The following is a 19,094-nucleotide window of genomic DNA, read 5'->3' on the forward strand; positions in this document are numbered from 1 at the left end:
AGAAATATTACACACCGGAAAACAAAGAATGGGCAAACCTGTCCTCAGCCTTTTCTGACCCAGCTTCCCCCTTGGTATGGACAATCTGCAATAACTGAATAGGTGTGATGCAGCCTCTTCATCCCAAAGTAGCAAAATGCAGTTTAAAAACAAGACTGGAAAGTATACTTCACTGAGTACACAAGATTTCCAAAGGCATTCTTTACATGGACAGAAAATTTGAAAAATCTGTCACACTGACTCAGTGTCTGCGAGAAATAAAGCTCTGCTTACCATCCTTGTTTACAGCCCACTGGAATTCTAGCAAACTGCATTTGCTGCTGATGTACTAAAGTGCCTACCTTTTATACACTGAAAAATATAAGTACTTAACATATCATTTGCAGTTAGGGACAGTTGGACTATTCTGAAGAATTATGCATATATACATTTTTTTTTTATTTTAGGTAGCAACATTCATAAAATGTGCACGTGGTTTTTCTGATTACATATATATCAAAATTTGTGTGTAATATAATACCTCGTCTTGTACATATATATAATTAAAAAATGATGTTTGAAAAGATGAGTGCCTTCTTTAGACAATTTCTTGTTCGTATGCTATCATAACTGATTACATACTCAAATAAAAAAAAGCCACCAGGTTGGATGGTATGAGAGGCCTTCCCTTTTTATGTAAATTCTTAGATCTCTCAGATGTATGGAGATTACTTCATCCTAATGATCTCAATTTCACACATATCTCTCGGGCCCATGGGTCACAATCAAGGCTTGATTATGAACTAGTTAGTTCCACTTACTTCTCCAAGGTCACAGGTGCTTATTTTGGACCTTTGGCTATCTCGGACCATGCTCCAGTTTGGGTGGATCTGAAGGGTTTGGATAATACAGGAGGATTCAAACGCTGGAGATTTCCAGCAAAGCTGTACTATGATGAAGGGTTTAAAAAATATATTCGGGACAAATGGAAGGAATATGAATATTTTAATAATCAGCATCAGAGTGATCCAATTATTTATTGGGATACTGCAAAGTGGTTATGCGGGGGTGAGGTTATAGCGTACACGGACAGAAAACAAAGAATTATCAGCAATGGAGAGATTACTTACCTGATAATCTCGTTATCCTTAGTGTAGGCAGATGGACTCATTACAAATGGGTATAGTGTGCTCGTGCTAGCAGTTGGAGATGGATCTGACGTCAGCACGTAGTACATATACCCCTGCAGAAGTGCAGGCGCTCAGTAATCTTCCTTGCAAAAGCTTTATGGATATATGTGTGACTGACCGATCAATTAACTGAACATGATTAACCTGACCGATTGACAGTAGCTGGAAACCGCCAGTGTTCTCAACCGGAAGGCGTCGACACCTGGCCGGGTGGATGCCCAATGTAAGGAAACATAGCTTACCTTGAAACGGTGAATCCCTATATATATCGGCAGCCGGGCGGGGATGCTGAGTCCATCTGCCTACACTAAGAAAAACGAGATTATCAGGTAAGTAATCTCTCCATTTCCTAGCGTGTAGCAGATGGACTCATTACAAATGGGATGTACAAAAGCTACTCCCGGACTGGGTGGGAGGCTGCCCGAGGTCCGTTTAGGATTGCCCTTGCAAATGCTGTGTCCTCCTGGCCTGGACGTCCAGACGGTAGAATCTGGAGAAGGTATGGATGGAGGACACACGTTGCCGCTTTACATATCTCTGCAGGCGACAGCATCCTAGTTTCTGCCCAGGAGACCGCTTGTGCTCTGGTAGAGTGAGCCTTGACCCGTAGAGGTGGTGGTTTTCCCGCTTCTACGTAGGCCGCCTTGATAACTTCTTTGATCCAGCGGGCAATAGTCGCCCATGAGGCCGCTTCACCTTGCCTCTTCCCACTGTGAAGGACGAACAGGTGGTCCGTCTTTCGTACTGTTTCCGACATTTCCAGGTATCTGGACAGCAGCCTGCCGATGTCGAGATGACGCAGTATTCGACCTTCTTCCGACTTCTTCAAACCTTCCATGGTTGGCAAGGATATGTTTTGGATGAGGTGGAAGTGTGAGACTACCTTGGGTAAGAAGGAAGGAACCGTGCAAAGATGGATAGCCCCTGGGGTGATTCTGAGAAACGGATCGCGGCAGGACAGCGCCTGTAGCTCTGAGATGCGAAGTGCCGAGCATACGGCCAGCAAGAACACCATCTTCAAAGTTAACAAACGGATGGACAGGCCTCGGAGAGGTCTGAAGGCGGGTCCCGCTAGGAATTCCAAAACTAGGTTGAGGTTCCACAGGGGCACTGGCCACTTCAGTGGCGGGTGGATGTGTTTGACTCCTTTCAGGAAACGGGAAACGTCTGGGTGTGTGGCAATGCTGTTGCCGTCACTCCTGGGGCCGTAGCAGGATAGCGCTGCCACCTGAACTTTGATTGAATTGAGGGACAGACCCTTCTGAAGTCCATCTTGCAGGAAATCCAGAATGATGGGGATTTTAGTGGCATGCGGGTTGGTGCTGCGAGTTTCGCACCAGGCTTCGAATACTCTCCAGATCCTTATATAAGTTAGTGATGTGGAGAACTTGCGTGCTCGGAGGAGTGTATCTATTACTGGCCCCGAGTATCCCCTTTTCTTCAGTCTAGCCCTCTCAATGGCCAGACCATAAGAGAGAATTGAGCTGGATTCTCGTGGAGGATGGGACCTTGTCGCAGCAGGTCCCTGTGAGGGGGCAGGGGTAGAGGATCCCCTGCCAGTAGTCTTCTCATGTCTGCATACCAGGATCTTCTTGGCCAGTCCGGGGCCACCAGAAGAACTAGGCCTCTGTGCCGCTGAATCTTGTGTATAATGGCACCCAGCAGGGGCCATGGGGGAAAGGCATATAGCAGAATCCCCTGAGGCCCTGGTTGCACCAGGGCGTCGATCCCGTGGGATAGAGGATCTCGCCTGCGACTGAAGTATCTGGGTACTTGAGCATTGGACCTGTCCGCTAGTAGGTCCATGCCCGGAGGCCCCCACTGATCCACAATCATCTGGAAGGCCGTGGATGACAGCTGCCATTCCCCCGGGTTTAGGCTTTCTCTGCTGAGGAAGTCTGCCGTGGTGTTGTCCTTCCCGGCGATGTGGACGGCGGAGATGTCCTGGAGATTTGCTTCCGCCCAAGCCGTCAGGGGGGCTATTTCTAAGGATACCTGTCGGCTTTTGGTTCCACTCTGGTCGGTTGATGTATGCCACCGTGGGTAGCGTTGTCCGACATCACTCTTACTGCTCTGTTTCGAAGTCTGTGGGCAAATCACAGGCAGGCTAACCTGACTGCCCGTGCCTCTAGTCGGTTTGATGTTCCACCCCGACTCTTCTCTGTTCCACTGCCCTTGGGCGGTTAAGCTCTTCGCAGTGTGCTCCCCAGCCGCTCAGGCTGGCGTTGGTAGTGAGCAGGGTCCAGGTTGGGGGGGACATTTTTGACCCCCGGCTCGTGTGGCCGGGCTGCAGCCACCACCGTACTGATTCCGTACTCTGGCCGGTTAGAGGTAGATGCACGGTGGTAAGTTCTGTAATCGTGGGCTCCACCGAGATAGAAGGGTGCGCTGTAACGGTCTCATATGAGCCTGTGCACATGGTACCACTTCCAGAGTGGAGGTCATTAGGCCGAGGACCTGCAGGTAATCCCAAGCTGTGGGCCGGATGGTGCTCAGCAGATGCTGTAAACGATTCCGGAGTTTTGATCTCCTCTTGGAGGTCAGGCTGACCTTGTCTTCCTGGGTGTCAAATCGGACTCCTAGGTATTCCAGCGACTGCGAAGGCTGTAGAGAGCTCTTGTTTGTGTTGACTACCCATCCTAGGCTTTCCAGAAGAGATATAACTCTGTTGGTTGCCCGGTGGCTCTCCTCTGGTGACTTTGCCCTGATCAGCCAATCGTCTAGGTAGGGATGGACGAGAATTCCTTCCTTCCTGAGTGACGCCGCCACCACTACTATTACCTTGGTAAAGGTCCACGGCGCGGTGGCTAACCCGAAGGGTAAAGCCCGGAACTGAAAGTGCTGTTTCAGGACTTTGAAGCGTAAGTAGCGCTGGTGATCCCGAGGGATTGGGATATGCAAATAAGCCTCCGACAGATCCAGGGATGTGAGATACTCCCCTGCCTGTATTGCACTTCGGACTGACCGCATAGTTTCCATGCGAAATCCAGGGATCCTTAAGTGCCGGTTGACTGACTTGAGGTCCAGGACGGGTCTGAAGGTGCCCCCCTTCTTGGGTACGATGAAATGGAGTAATGCCCAGATTTTATCTCCCATTCAGGCACTGGGATTACGGCTTTTAGGGACAGGAGCCTCCCCAAGGTGGCTTCCAGTGCCACCCTCCTTGAGGGGTGGACAAGGAGATTCCACAAACTTGTCCGGAGGGAGACGAAGGAAGTCCAGGTAATACCTTTCTCGGATGATGGCGAGGACCCACTGGTCCGAAGTAATCTCGGCCCATCTGCGGTAGAATAGGGTTAGCCCTGCCCCCTATGGCTTCTTCCCCCAGATGGGTCGGCTGATTCTCATTGTGGGGTGCGGCCAGGACCCGAACCCGAGCCGGTTCCCCTCTTGTTGTGCCTGGTCCGAAAGGACTGGTTCCTGGTCTGAGAAACGAGGCGCTTGGTAGCGAGTCCTGTGGGGGTTGAAGCGTTGAGAGCTTCTCTTCCCTCTGGATGGCCTAGAACAAGGTGCTGGTTCCTCCTTGACTTGTCTTCTGGTAGACGGGGGTAATGGAGAGGCGCCCCATTTGTTAGCCAGTTTTCTCGAGTTCGCTGCCGAACAGGAGGATCCCTTAAAGGGCATTCTTGTAAGGCGAGTCTGGAGGAGGAGTCGGGCCGACCAATTTCGTAGCCAGAGCTGTTCTCCTGGCTGCCACTGAGGACGACACTCCCTTGGCTGCCGTGCGGACTAAGTCGAGTGGCAGCGTCAGTGAGGAACGAGAGAGCTGATTCCATTTCTTCTCCCGGGGTGTTGTTCCCTGGCTTGTGATAAACAGGAACGCGTCACCACGGTGGGAGCAGGTCGCTATTCGTAGGGACATGGCTGCCACCTCAAAAGGCTTGTTTCAGAATGGCGTCCAGGCGCCGGTCATGTGCATCCTTGAGGGCCGCCCCTCCCTCCACTGGAATGGTTGGTGCGCTTCACAATTGCGCAAACTATGGCGTCTACCTTGGGGCACGCCAGCAGCTCCTTGGTTGCCGGGTCCAGGGGGTACATGCTAGACAAGGCCCGACCCCCTTTGAATGCGGCCTCCAGCGCATTCTACTCCAGATCGATTAGCTGCTGTGCTGCTTGTAGGAGGGGAAAATGGTGAGCCGTTTGACGCAGGCCCTCTAGCAGGAGGTTCATTCTAGGCTCCCCTAGGGTGCTTGGGCCCGGGATAGCCAGCTCCGACAGGCATTGAGAGACCAGGTCTGGAAGATCCTCCTTAAGAAAGAAGCGTCTCATGGTTCGATACGGCTCTATCCCCGAGGGAAGTTCTCCCTCCTCGGGGGGCTCGCCGTCTTCCTCAGAGTAATCTGAGTCCCCATAAGTGGGGCTTCCGGGTGGCGGGTGGCTGTGCCTAGGTCTTGAGGGTCTAGGGGCAGGGTCCTCCGGTATGTATGGGTCCGTTCGGGATCAGACTGCATCTTGACAAAGGCGTGATCCCCTTGAATAATTCCACCCCAGGAGAAGCGAAGCAGGTTCTAGCCGTAGGGGCACCAGGTCTGTAGGGTTCCCTGGCTGCTCACCGCGGCCTGCCAGGTTCGGGGTGTTCCCTGAGGAACTGGTAGTTAATCTGGGCTGGGACCCGGCCCTGGCCTGGAACTCCAGGGCCTCCTCACATTGGGCACATTAGGGAGTCTGCTTCCTCGCTCTGTGTGGCTCTGAGGCGGCATGCTGAGCAGAGGCCTAGAGCTCTTATGCCATGATCTGGAGGTGCCGGCTCTGCGGACGCATGGGCTCTCATACGCTCCATCGAGTCTGTTATCTGTATGCTCCGGTGCTCTCAGCCGAAGTATGCGCTTTCACATGCGCCTATCAACGTGCGCCTATCAATGTGCGCCCCAATTATTTCGGGCGCCAAACATACGCGCCCGATGCCTGTGCGCTTAGTCTGAACGCTTGATCGAGGCGGCGAACCAGGGCAGATGGCGATGGCGAGCAGGCAGGCAAAATGGCGACCTCCTTGGCGGGCTGCCACGTACGCAAACCTCGCTAATCCTCGCTCTTCGGAGTCCAGTAAAGTAAAGATGTAAGCCTTACCTGATCTTCGGCGCTTCCCGGCTGCGACCCGGGCGGTCTCCGGCTGCGGGGGGAGAGGGTGATTACCGTCACCGCCGCACTCAGGAAGTGCACCTGCTGCCTCTAAGCCACGCCTGAACTCGTCTCGCTCGGGGGCCACGTCCTCACCACGAACGGATCAGGACCGAGGCTGCCTCTATGCCGTGCCCAAGCCCTTCTCACTTGGGGGCTAGGTCCCTGCCGCGATTCGGCCACCGGACCGAGCTCTTACCCTCCGAAGGACTACGGAAATCACCTCGGGAAACGCAACTGGGGGAGGGACCAGAGGGTATCATCGCAGGAGTGCGGGGCTCGTCTTCAGGTAGGATTCTTCTAAGAATTTAGTCGATAGAATTTGGAAAAACGCTCAGCGAGCGTAAGGTAGCTCCAAACTGCTTTGGAGATGGAAATTACTGAGCGCCTGCACTTCCTGCAGGGGTATATGTAGTACGTGCTGAAGTCAGATCCGTCTCCAACTGCTAGCACGAGCACACTATACCCATTTGTAATGAGTCCATCTGCTACACGCTAGGAAAATATAATTCGCCTAGAAAGACAATTACAAAAAGCTAAGGCACTACTTACAGCTTCCCCAACAAAGGAAAACCGTATAAATTTTTTTTCTCTTCAAAGTACTCTACACGATTATATTCAACAACAAAAAACTCAAAAAAGTCTTCTTATTATAAATACCGCTTGTTTCATTTTCGTAATAAGACAGGGAAATTAATGGCGGGACTTGTGAGATCTTGGCAGGGGAGATCTTATGTCAAGGGGCTCCGAGATGCTTCAGGACAGTTACAAATAGATACAAAGGACATTGGAAAAATTTTCACGAATTATTATCATAAATTATACTCAGCAGACACAGGCAGTCATCCATATATTAAGACATATCTTTCTAAATTGAATTTGCCACAAATACAGGAGCAGGACTTAATAACACTTAATGCCCCTATAAGAAAAATAGAACTGGAATTGGTTATTAAAGGCTCTACTTTAGGTAAATCACCAGGTCCCGATGGTATTACAAATGAGTTTTACAAAATAATGTCTGACTTAATCAGCTCTCCTGTACAGCGAGTTTATGAAAGACTTTCATCGACTGATTTTCAGGCGTGGAAAGCAAATCGGGCCACTATAGTTGTTTTACCTAAACCAGGACACAATCCGAAACTACCTGGCTCATATCGACCTATATCTCTTATAAACTGTGATTTGAAATTGATAGCCAAGGTAATGGCAGACCGGCTGGCTACCTTCTTATTTAAACTTATATCCCCATTTCAGGTTGGATTTGTCAGAGGTAGGCAGGCAGTAACTAATGTTCGCAAAGTTTTGACTTCCATAGCCTTCTCGGAAAAATTACAAATTAAATTCACTCCTTGTCAGTTTTGATGCCGAAAAGGCTTTTGATCGGGTGGATTGGGTTTTTTTTATTTGAAACATTAAACTATTATGGGTTCCACAGGTCTTTTATATCTTTTTTAAAGACTCTTTATAATTGCCCCCAGGCTAACGTTTGGGTTAATGGGGAATTATCTCAAGATTTTACTCTAGCTCATGGTACCCGGCAAGGATGCCCCTTATCTCCCCTACTATTTATTCTTTCTCTGGATCCATTATTAGGTGTATTGGAGGAGAATCCAGGCATAGAGGGGATAAAGATGGGACCAGTGATGTTTAAAGTTGCGGCATTTGCAGACGACCTTTTACTGCATCTGACAAATCCTACCAAATCACTTCCGGTTGCTCTTGAGTTAATAGCAGAGTATGGGCTTTATGCTGATTACGCCTGAACTTAGATAAGTCAGAGGCTATGGTGATAGGGTTGGCAAACTCTATTTCATGGAATGGGGAATTTCCTTTGAAGTGGGCAGGTGATCACATTAAATATTTGGGGATTTGGGTCCCTAAATCACTTGCTCACTTGTATGAAATGAATGTATCCACTTTGCAACAAAAAACAGAACTCTCTCTATATGTATGGCCTTCACTCCCACTTTCTCTCATTGGACGTATTCATTTACTCAAAATGACAATTCTACCACGTTGGCTATACATGCTTGGTGTTCTCCCTCTCCGTCTTACACAAGCTACTGTAGCTAGATATCAGAGAGTAGTAACAAAATTTATATGGGGAGGTAAAAGGCAGAGGATTAAATTATCTATATTGATGAAGCCATTCTCTATGGGGGGATTGGGTCTTCCAGATTTAAAACTTTATAACCAAGTGGGGTTATCTCTTTTTTATTCTGCAGGAGTTGGGATTTGATGGTTGGTTCCTAGATGCACTTCGTTTATTGTATCATGAGCCCACTGCTGTTATCGTAGCCAATAATGCTCACTCCGAGGTGTTTTCTATAACCCGTGGTACCAGACAGGGGTGCCCCCTGTCACCATTGCTCTTTCTCTTACAGTTAGAGCCATTATTACTGTCAATACTGGGCACGGGGCAGATACGGGGTATTCGCATGCACCATGAAATACTTAAATATGTAGCTTTTGCTGATGATGTGATGCTCTTTTTGTCTCGGCCCCAGCGCTCTTTACCTCCCTTAATGAAGCTTTTTGCAGAGTTCGGCTGCTTTGCGGGCCTTCGCCTTAATCCTACTAAGTCTGAGGCATTGGCCTTTCCGGCTACCCTTAGAGAGAGCTGGCAGGGTGCTTTTCCTTTAAAGTGGGCTGATGGCTCCCTTCGATACTTGGGGGTGACCCTTACATCCCCTCCCACTAACCTTTACGTGGCTAATGTTAAGCCTTTACTTCAAGTGACCCTGGATAAACTCCGCACTTGGCATGCCTTGCCTCTCTCCCTCTGTGGCCGTCTTAATTTATTCAAGATGGTCCTTTTGCCAAAATGGCTATTTCTTTTGCAAAATTTGCCACTTTTGCTTAGTCGTCAGGATCTTAGATCCATTGACAAAGCTCTACGTGTTTTTTTATGGAAGGGCGGTAAGGCGCGCATTTCGTTGATGGATCTTAGGGAGCGCTGGGGAGAGGGGGGATTGGGAGTCCCGGACCTGCGACTCTATAACCTGGCATGCAATCTCCGTATTATCAGGGACTGGATGCTAAATCAATCTTCCTATGTTCACATTACAGCGGAGTCGGCCTTGGTGGTGCCTTTTGCTCTTTCTTATGTTGTTCAAGCTCCTGCCCGAGAACTCCCTTCCGTGTTACTCCATTCTTCAGTTGTTACCCCGATTAGAGCTACGTGGCGACTGGTCACCCAGTTGTTACGGCTGCCTCGGTTGTGTGTGCCCCTGCTGCCTATCCAGGGGAATGGTGCTTTTTTTCCGGGCTCCCAGACCAAGGGGTTTCAAGACTGGCGGGCGCAGGACCTTACTCGTCTGGGCCAAGTAATTAATGACGATGGTCAGTTGCTTTCTTTTGCTGACCTGCGATCTAGGTTTGGGTTGACTATTTCACATGTCTTCCCGTACCTCCAGCTTAAGCATTACTTCCAGTCCCTACCGTTGGACCCTGGCCCGGTGGAGGTTCTTACCTCCTTAGATAAGGTGTTGCGGTTTAACGCCCAGAGGGGCCCCACGGTGTCCCAGTATTACAAGATTTTAAAAAGTGTCACGAGAACTGAACCATATGCATTATTGCTTGAACGCTGGAATAAAGATGGGATATTTGCTCTTACCATCCCCATATTGAAAGCAAGCTTTGGACGTATTAATCACATTACTGTTAATATGTATTACAGAGAGATGCATTATAAGTTTCTGCGAAGGGCTTATATTTCCACGCAATTGGCTCATCGCTCGGGGCTGGTCCAGAGTGAAATTTGTGGTAAATGTCATGGAGCTATTGGGCATCTCTCTCACGCTTTTTGGGCTTGTCCCAAAGTCCGCAGATTCTGGGGACGAGTTGCATCTTATCTCATGGATCTTTTGGGGGTTCGATTGCCTATAACGCCACTACTTTTCCTTTTTGGTCATTTCCCACGGGTTTCTTTGAAGCAGGGTCCCCGTTATTTCATACACAAGGCTTGCTTGGTGGGGAAGAAGGTTATCTTATTGTACTGGCGGGATGCGGGTCCCCCCTCTTTTTGGACTTGGCGTAACCATTTGCATCACTTGTTACGAATGGAGGAGCTGGGCTCCCGTGTGGATCCTCGCTCCCGTAAGAGATTCTTACTGATTTGGGACCCTTATTTGCAATCACTATCTCATCGGTCCAGAAGTTTGGTTATCAACGATTGCTGAAGTTGTTGTGGACTCCACCTCTTGAAGGTTCGCTTTGCCCATTGGATATACCACAGGAGATATGCGTGCATGGACTTTGCCCTTGGACATTTATCCTTCATGGGGGGGGGGGGGGGGGGGGGGTTGGGGGGGGGGGGTAGGGGTGTTGTTGATGTTTGTGTGATGTGGAACCGATGTTCTTAAAAGGTCTGTGTGGAGGTAAGTGTGCCACCTCTCCAGACCAATATCTTGGTTATATACTTGACTATGATGATTGAATAATAATAATAAAAACCGTTTGAAACTAAAACTTTATAACCATGCAATAAATCTGAGACATATTGGTGATTGGTTACTAGGCACACAATATTTTTATGATACTTCATTTGAAGCGCAACTACTTACTCCCATATCGCCACGCTATGCTTTGCATGTCCCTCATGCCTCTATTTCTAATATAATATACTCAGATTTGCTTTTAAGACCATTATGATGGACCTGGAGGTGGCTATTACAAAAGCTCTCCCTACCGGACAAGATATCGCCATTCCTTCCATTCTGCGGTAATCCAGCATTTCCTGCGGGATCAGACTCTTCACGATTCCGCCTCTGGGATAGATCTCGACTATATTGTATTGGGCAATTGATCCATTTGGATGGGACATTACTTACCTTCTCGGAAATACAGTCTTCTTATGGCCTTGCAACTACAGACTATATCCAACATCTCCAAGCCAGACATTATTTGCATTTTCTGGGCTCTCCCACCTTTTTGGATGCTAAATGGCAATTACTAAAAACATGGTTTGACTTGGACAACCCACAGAAAAGATCTATTTCTTATTTATATAAACAGTTGGAAGATATACATAACAAATGGTCTTTAGAAGAGGTTCAGCTCAAATGGCAGAGAGAACTTAGATATCCAATTCCAGTTACATCGATAAAAAGCAACTCAATACTTCGGGAAACCAGATACAAAATCATCTACAGAATGTACATTTCTCAACATCAAGCATTCAGAGCTGGGTTTTCTGTGTTCGATTTGTGTCTTAAATGCAATAGAGTTGAGGCGCATTTAGGTCATGCCCTCTGGTGCTGTCCTGTAATTCAAGTTTTCTGGAAAAAAAATTTCCGATCTACTAGTGATGTTGTGGGCTTTAAAATCCCATTTTCACCACTGGTGGCTCTTTTTGGTATTTTCCCAAGGATCTTCAAGGGGAAAAAAAGTCAAGCACTCTGGATTACTAAAGTTTACTTGCTAGCTTGTAAGGCTATACTGGTTGCCTGGAGGAAATCAGAAAGTCCTTCCCTTGTATACTGGCGTTCGTCTATTATTGATCTACTTACTTTGGAAACATTAGCCAGTAATCATCTGCCAATCTGAACCAGGAGAGCTATAAATGCAATCTGGCTTCCATTCATACAAACTTTGCCACATGACTCGCAAAGTCTTTTTCTTAATCGAATTGATGTTTGATATTTAGATTTCATGGTGTTTTTATATAAACATATATTTTTATGAACTAATAGGACTGCAAGATTTCCCTTTGGTGCAAGGGGTGGGGTGGGGGGGGGGGGGAAGTGGCCTCAAATAGGGGTAGTGGATTAGATAGATTGACCATAAGAGGTTTCTAATTATATACCTTATATGTTATACTTTAATAATATCCATTGTTATGTTATAAACAATAAAAAATAGATTTACCATAAAAAAAAAAAAAGCTGAATCTCTCAGTTTAGGAACCTATTTTCAGTCAAACTCGAGCCTATTTTTTGACCGAATATTCACCTAAATTCAAGAGCCCAAAACGTCCATCCTAAATCCTTGCTATTCGTTTTCCTAAATGTATGCACCTGTTAGGTGCCAAGCTCCCTTTCATGTTTCACCCCTTTAGCCAGCCACATTTTAGTTCCCTAAACTTAAGAGTGTGGTGAAGCTAGTTCCCTAAAGTTAGGGAACAACGTCGGAACCTAAATCTTTGAAATTCAGTCTCATTGTAGAATTGTTTATTGTGTGTCCGTGTACTTTTCTGATTGTGTGCGCGTGTGCTCAACATAGGCATGTAATTCCCATGCAGGCACAATTTAAAAGAATAATACACTGACATGATCAGGGACAGAGGATGTTCCACAGTATACTTACTGTAAAGAATGCCTAAAAATCTGTACTTCTCTAATTCAGTCACCATTGGTGTCCCTCAGGGGTCAGCACTGTCAGCCACTCTTAAAGTCTTTATGGCTCCTATCTTCCGATTACTTGCGTATTTGGATGTAGAGTGATTTCCACCGATGCACAGTTTTTGTCCTAGTTACATTGACCTGGCTGGTTACTTTTAAGATGGTGTTTTTCTGCGGTGAAGCAGTAGCTCTCTTACAAGCTTGCTTTGAGCTTGCAGAAGTCAGAGATCATTGTCCTGCAGAGATCTCCATCTAAACCTATTCCTACCATTTCGGAATTTGAGGGTCTTCAGATCCCTATCTTAAAGCAAGTAAAGTACCTTGGGGTTATTTTTAGACTCAAATCTTCCAATGCGTGTTCACATGAAAGGGGCTAAGAACATGAGAAGTTTCCATACTGGGTCAGACCGAGGGTCCATCAAGCCCAGCATCCTGTTTCCAAGAGTGGCCAAACCAGGCTACAAGTACCTGGCAAGTACCCAAACACTACGAAGATCCCATGCTACTGATGCCAGTGGCTAATCCTTATGTCAACTGGATTAATTGCAGTTAATGGACTTCTCCTTCAAGAACATAAGAACATAAGAAATTGCCATGCTGGGTCAGACCAAGGGTCCATCAAGCCCAGCATCCTGTTTTCAACAGAGGCCAAAACCAGGCCACAAGAACCTGGCAATTACCCAAACACTAAGAAGATCCCATGCTACTGATGCAATTTATAGCAGTGGTTATTCCCTAAGTAAACTTGATTAATAGCCATTAATGGACTTCTCTTCCAAGAACTTATCCAAACTTTTTTTGAACCCAGCTACACTAACTGCACTAACCACATCCTCTGGCAACAAATTCCAGAGCTTTATTGTGCGTTGAGTGAAAAATAATTTTCTCCGATTTGTCTTAAATGTGCTACTTGCTAACTTCATGGAATGCCCTCTAGTCCTTCTATTATTCGAAAGTGTAAATAACCGAGTCACATCTACTCGTTCAAGACCTCTCATGATCTTAAAGACCTCTATCATATCCCCCCTCAGCCTTCTCTTCTCCAGCTGAACAGCCCTAACCTCTTCAGCCTTTCCTCATAGGGGAGCTGTTCTATCCCCTTTATCATTTTGGTTGCCCTTCTCTGTAATTTCTCCATTGCAACTATATCTTTTTTGAGATGCGCCGACCAGAATTGTACACAGTATTCAAGGTGCAGTCTTACCATGGAGCGATATAGAGGCATTATGACATTTTCCATTCTATTAACCATTCCCTTCCTAATAATTCCTAACATTCTATTTGCTTTTTGACTGCTGCAGAACACTGAGCTGACGATTTTAAAGTATTAACCACTATGATGCCTAGATCTTTTTCTTGGGTGGTAGCTCCTAATATGGAACCTAACATCGTGCAACTACAGCAAGGGTTATTTTTCCCTATATGCAACACCTTGCACTTGTCCACATTAAATTTCATCTGCCATTTGGATGCCCAATCTTCCAGTCTTGCAAGGTCCTCCTGTAATGTATCACAGTCTGCTTGTGATTTAACTACTCTGAATAATTTTGTATCTGCAAATTTGATAATCTCACTCGTCATATTCCTTTCCAGATCATTTATATATATATATATTGAAAAGCACTGGTCCAAGTACAGATCCATGAGGCACTCCACTGTTTACCCTTTTCCACTGAGAAAACTGACCATTTAACCTTACTCTCTGTTTCCTGTCTTTTAACCAGTTTGTAATCCACAAAAGGACATCCCTCCTATCCCATTACTTTTTAGTTTTCTTAGAAGCCTCTCATAAGGGACTTTGCCAAATGCCTTCTGAAAATACAAATACACTACAGCTATCAGTTCACCATTATCCACATGTTTATTAACCCCTTCAAAAAAAATGAAGATTTGTGAGTCAAGATTTCCCTTGGGTAAATTCATGCTGTGTTCCATTAAACAGTGTCTTTCTATGTGCTCTGTAATTTTGATTTTTAGAATAGTTTCCACTATTTTTCCGAGCACTGAAGTCAGGCTCACTGGTCTATAGTTTCCCAGATCTCCCCTGGAGCCCTTTTTAAATATTGGGGTTACACTGGCCACCCTCCAGTCTTCAGGTACAATGGATGATTTGTTAACGTGGCTTTTGTCAAATTACATTTATGGAGGTGACTTTGCTCAAGGGATTTCCTCACAGTTTTGCATGCTTCGATATTTTTGATCCTTGACTATTGTAATTCAGTGTACATTGGCATGCCAGCCAATGCCTTAAGGGCATTACAAGTTGTTCAGAAATGTGGCTGCTTGAGTACTGACGGGTTTAAATATGAAAGATCATATCATACCCATTCTGTATAAACTTCATTGACTGCCAACTGAGTGGTGAAAAAATGCAAAATGGAAATGCTGGGCAATAATACGTTATCTTAGAGCAATGCTATGTTATTTATTTATTTATTTATTTATTTATTTAACACTTTTTTATACCGACCTTCATAGTGATAACCATATCGGATCGGTTTACATAGAACAAGGATAACTGAAGCAATAAATAAAGTGAATAACAATAACAATAAAGGAGAATAAGGTAAGTTACATTTAACAAGGAGTAGAAACTTGGAAGCTAAATATAGCTGGAAGAAAAAAGGCAGGAAGTATTGTAACATAATAATGATAAAGGATGTGGGTTAAAGCTTAAGGTGCTTTAACCTAAAAGTGCCAGAGTCCATCTTTTGAGTAGATAGCAATCCATTTGTCTGGGAGGGGATAAATTCGTCTCAGTGGGAATAAAGGTGACTAGAGATTGTCTGGAGGGTCAGCAAAGGCTTGATGAAATAGCCACGTTTTGAGTTTTTTTCTGAACGTTGAGAGGCAGGGTTCTAATCTTAGGCCTGTGGGAATGTTATTCCAGATAGAAGGTCCTGCTATTGAAAAAGCTCGGATTTTGGTCGAGGAAAGGCGTGTGGCTTTAGTTGGGGGAAAATTCAGAGTACCTTTAAGAATATCTCTAATTGGTCTATTGGAGGAGTGTAATTTGAAGGGGATTTCGAGGTCGAAGAATATCTCTAATTGGTCTATTGGAGGAATGTAATTTGAAGGGGATTTCGAGGTCGAAATGTCGAAATGTTGCGGATTTACAATCCCACAAGCAATCTGAGATCATCTGCTTGATACTCCATGTGTGCGTTTAGCTCAGCTTGCAGAAACTAGGGAACCAGGATTCTCTATAGCGGCTCCTAGGTTTTGGAATTGGCTTCTTGAACATTTACAGTTAACTACTTGTACTAAGACTTTCTGTAAAAACTTGAAAACATTCTTGTTTACACCAGCATTTGTGGGGGTTCAGTGCCTGTAATGCCTAGTTGGTGAATGGAGAGAATAGATGTTGGTTGCAAAAATATTAACTTCAGTACATTTATTACTATCAAACTTTTAACTGTTTGTACCTTGAAATTGAAAGTGGAGATATTGTGTGTTATTTTTAAATATTGATTTTGTGTTTTGATCCAACATTTTGTGTTTGTTTTTACTGTAATCCACAATAATCATTGGAGTACTGTGGATTATAAATTTGTAAAAATAAATAACTAAATACGTTCATCACACAATCAAATGCTGGCCAACAACCTAAGAGACATGTGGCATCAATCGACAATCTCAAAGGAAGTCAAACAAAGCTAAAGATTGACACTTAACCACGTTTTATTCAAGTCTAAAACTTATAAAGTTATTTTTTTTACATGCAGGACAGGTCTACAGCATTACAACTTCCTTTGCAAATCAGGTTTCAAGACCTTTGAATTACCAATTATGGACTACACGTTCACATCTGGAAGACTGAATTTATTTTATTTATGCTTTTTTCAGTTTCACACAAACTTCTTTGCCCTAAATTCTTGCTCAGTAAGACTGCATATAAACTAGGGGGTTGCACTGGATGTTCTGAAAGGGGAGACATGCACAAAAAAATGCTGTGTCAAGCAGCCTGACTGCACAATTTTACAAAGCATATCTCTTCTTTATGGGTGGGTAGGTATGTGCCAGATGGTCATGTCTGAATCCAGCCCCATGGGGCACTGCTCAATAAAAAAGCCTTGCCTGCTTTCCAGCACTGGGGAAAAATCCTCAACTTCAAACACTAAAAAACATTAAGCAGCACCAGAAATAGCATCCACGGCCCAGACCCAAGGGACTGCCGGCATAACATGCATTGGGGAGACACGAGCTGTTTGAGGCGCTGAAATGTTTTTTTTTTCCATCTTTGCTGTTATTTCTAACAAACTGTGAAATTATTTGACATTTTGGGATCTGCTCATTTGCCCAGCAGTTGACCGGGGGAGGGGGATGTCCTGATGAGTAATTTAAGTAAAATAAAATAAATTGGTGATTTTAAAAGTGATTTGGGCATACACCAGAGATGGTACAAGGGTATAGGCACCCTAGGCGAACCTTCAATCTTGTGCATGCCTCCTCCTGACACAGCTAACAGGGAGGCTCTGGCCACAGCATCTCTAGCTCTCACCCCAACTCCACGTTCCTCTTATCCTCTGGCAAGTCTTCCAGCTTCCTCCCTTTGCCCCCTATCTACAATGCCCAACATCCCTTTCTCTATCCCCCTGTTCAGCATCCTCCTTTTCTTCTCTCCTGCACTCCCTGCTTAGCACAGCGGTATCACCCATATCTCTCTGCCCCCTTTTTCTGCTCTGCCGTGCACCTTCTCTCTCTCTCCACCACCTACCTTACCAGATTCCTCTCTCTCTCTCTCTCCCTCCATCCCCATCCCATCCTGCCCACAAGTCCACAAACTATCTAGCTTCCTTCTCCTTCTCTACCCAGCATTCATTACCTTATCTCTTGAAGTGCCGTGACTTAAAAAAATGGGTAGGTGGCCTACGAGGATTCTTTGCTGTGCATAATGAAAGAACCTGCCCCACACACTCCTATATAAAAGGCTTGAATTCTGGCCCAATTTTGTTTAATAATCATTGGGAGAGGGATCCATCCTCATCTTCTAAACTAACAGCGACCAAATTGATCATGATCTCATCCATATAACTGGTGCAATCATTCATTTATTAAGTGCGTGGATTTCCCCCCCCCCCCAGGAAACGTTCCTTCATGTGAATGGGAACATACCTTAATGTCCATTTCTTGTTTCACAAATGTGATTTATTAGACATGAGCTACAGGGGCTGTTGCGAGCAGAGGGTGAGGGCAGTCAGGCAGCAGTAGAAAGAAAAGCGTGAGACTGCAGGAAGCAACAATCATGCGAGCCAAGATCATCGTGCAAACCGGGGGTCTACTTCCTTCTCTTCTCCTCAATGCAAGTCACAAGGTTTTAGTGCATTTTTTTTTTAGAACAGATGTTCTGAAAAGTATCCTTTTATTACAGATTTCTTATATATATGGACAGAGAGAGAGAGAGAAAAATGTAACTACAGTTGGTTCACATTTCACAGCTACTCACAAAACACCACCTTCAACATTCAAAATAAATATATATCTTTTAAACTTTCAAACTCCATGAACCAGTGGTAAGCCTGGACAATTGTCTTCTATTTCCACCACCATCCTTGACATGTTTTCCTTTCCTGATCCTCAGTCTGTTCAATTTCTCCATCAAGAAAAGCAAAAAGTGACATTAAACACATACACTGCAATTCCAAATTAATTCTGTGCAAGCAAAAGGAGATCCCATTTTTCATCATCTAATGTGATTTCTATTCACCTGTGCACTCTCACTAAATATTAATATGTAATTTCACTTTTATTACTCAGCCAGTATTATAGTAATAAATTACCCAAAAACTGCACTGTTACATGTTCTAGCCATTCTGTCTCATCTGTAATATAATTGTTGTTAATCTAGCAGAAATCATCTGTTAAACTGTAAAGCATCCCCGCATAACACTAAGTGGTTAAAATGTAAATTGCAAACTATTCTAGGCCACTGCAAAAAAAAGAAAAAAAATATATATATATTCCTGGCCTTGGGGATAATGATTTGAGGTATTTTGTGCATTCTGTTTATCAAGCAGCTATTCAGCCTCTAGCGAGGCCCAAGTGCTTATGTAAGCAAAGCTTTTAAGAGTGCCCGCAGCTGCAATCCTGGCTTCCAGGTAGGCTGCAGGTTCAGAGCACAGCTGCCCCGGGCTGTACAAACATTCGCAGTTCCATCTGGAAGTATTGGTTAAAATAGGATTTCAGAAGTCAGGTTTTGTATATATTACAGAAAGGGAGGGTGGGGGGGTGGGCAGGGGACAACAACAGCAAGATACCATCTAAACATCAGACTTAATAGCAAAATAGAAAAAAAAAAAAGGCAGAGCATTTTGCTGCCTGTGTGTTATTGTTGCCTGTGCAGGATGTTCCATTCAGTCTATCCGGCTTTGAGTTATGACTCATCCCATGTGCACCTGCGCCCATGTGTTAAGTACTTGCCAAATAAAAGGCCTACATGCATTTACACAACAAAGAGATGTGC

At 45.2% G+C, this 19,094-nt stretch overlaps 1 protein-coding gene across 9 annotated transcripts in view; it reads right to left on the reverse strand.

The window, feature by feature from the left end:
- Positions 1-19,094, reverse strand: part of TCF12 (transcription factor 12) — a 630,756-nt gene that overhangs the window by 117,600 nt on the left and 494,062 nt on the right. The gene's annotated exons all lie outside the window — the stretch shown is intronic.

Source organism: Rhinatrema bivittatum, chromosome 13 (genome assembly GCF_901001135.1).
Source record: "Rhinatrema bivittatum chromosome 13, aRhiBiv1.1, whole genome shotgun sequence".
NCBI lineage: Eukaryota > Metazoa > Chordata > Amphibia > Gymnophiona > Rhinatrematidae > Rhinatrema > Rhinatrema bivittatum.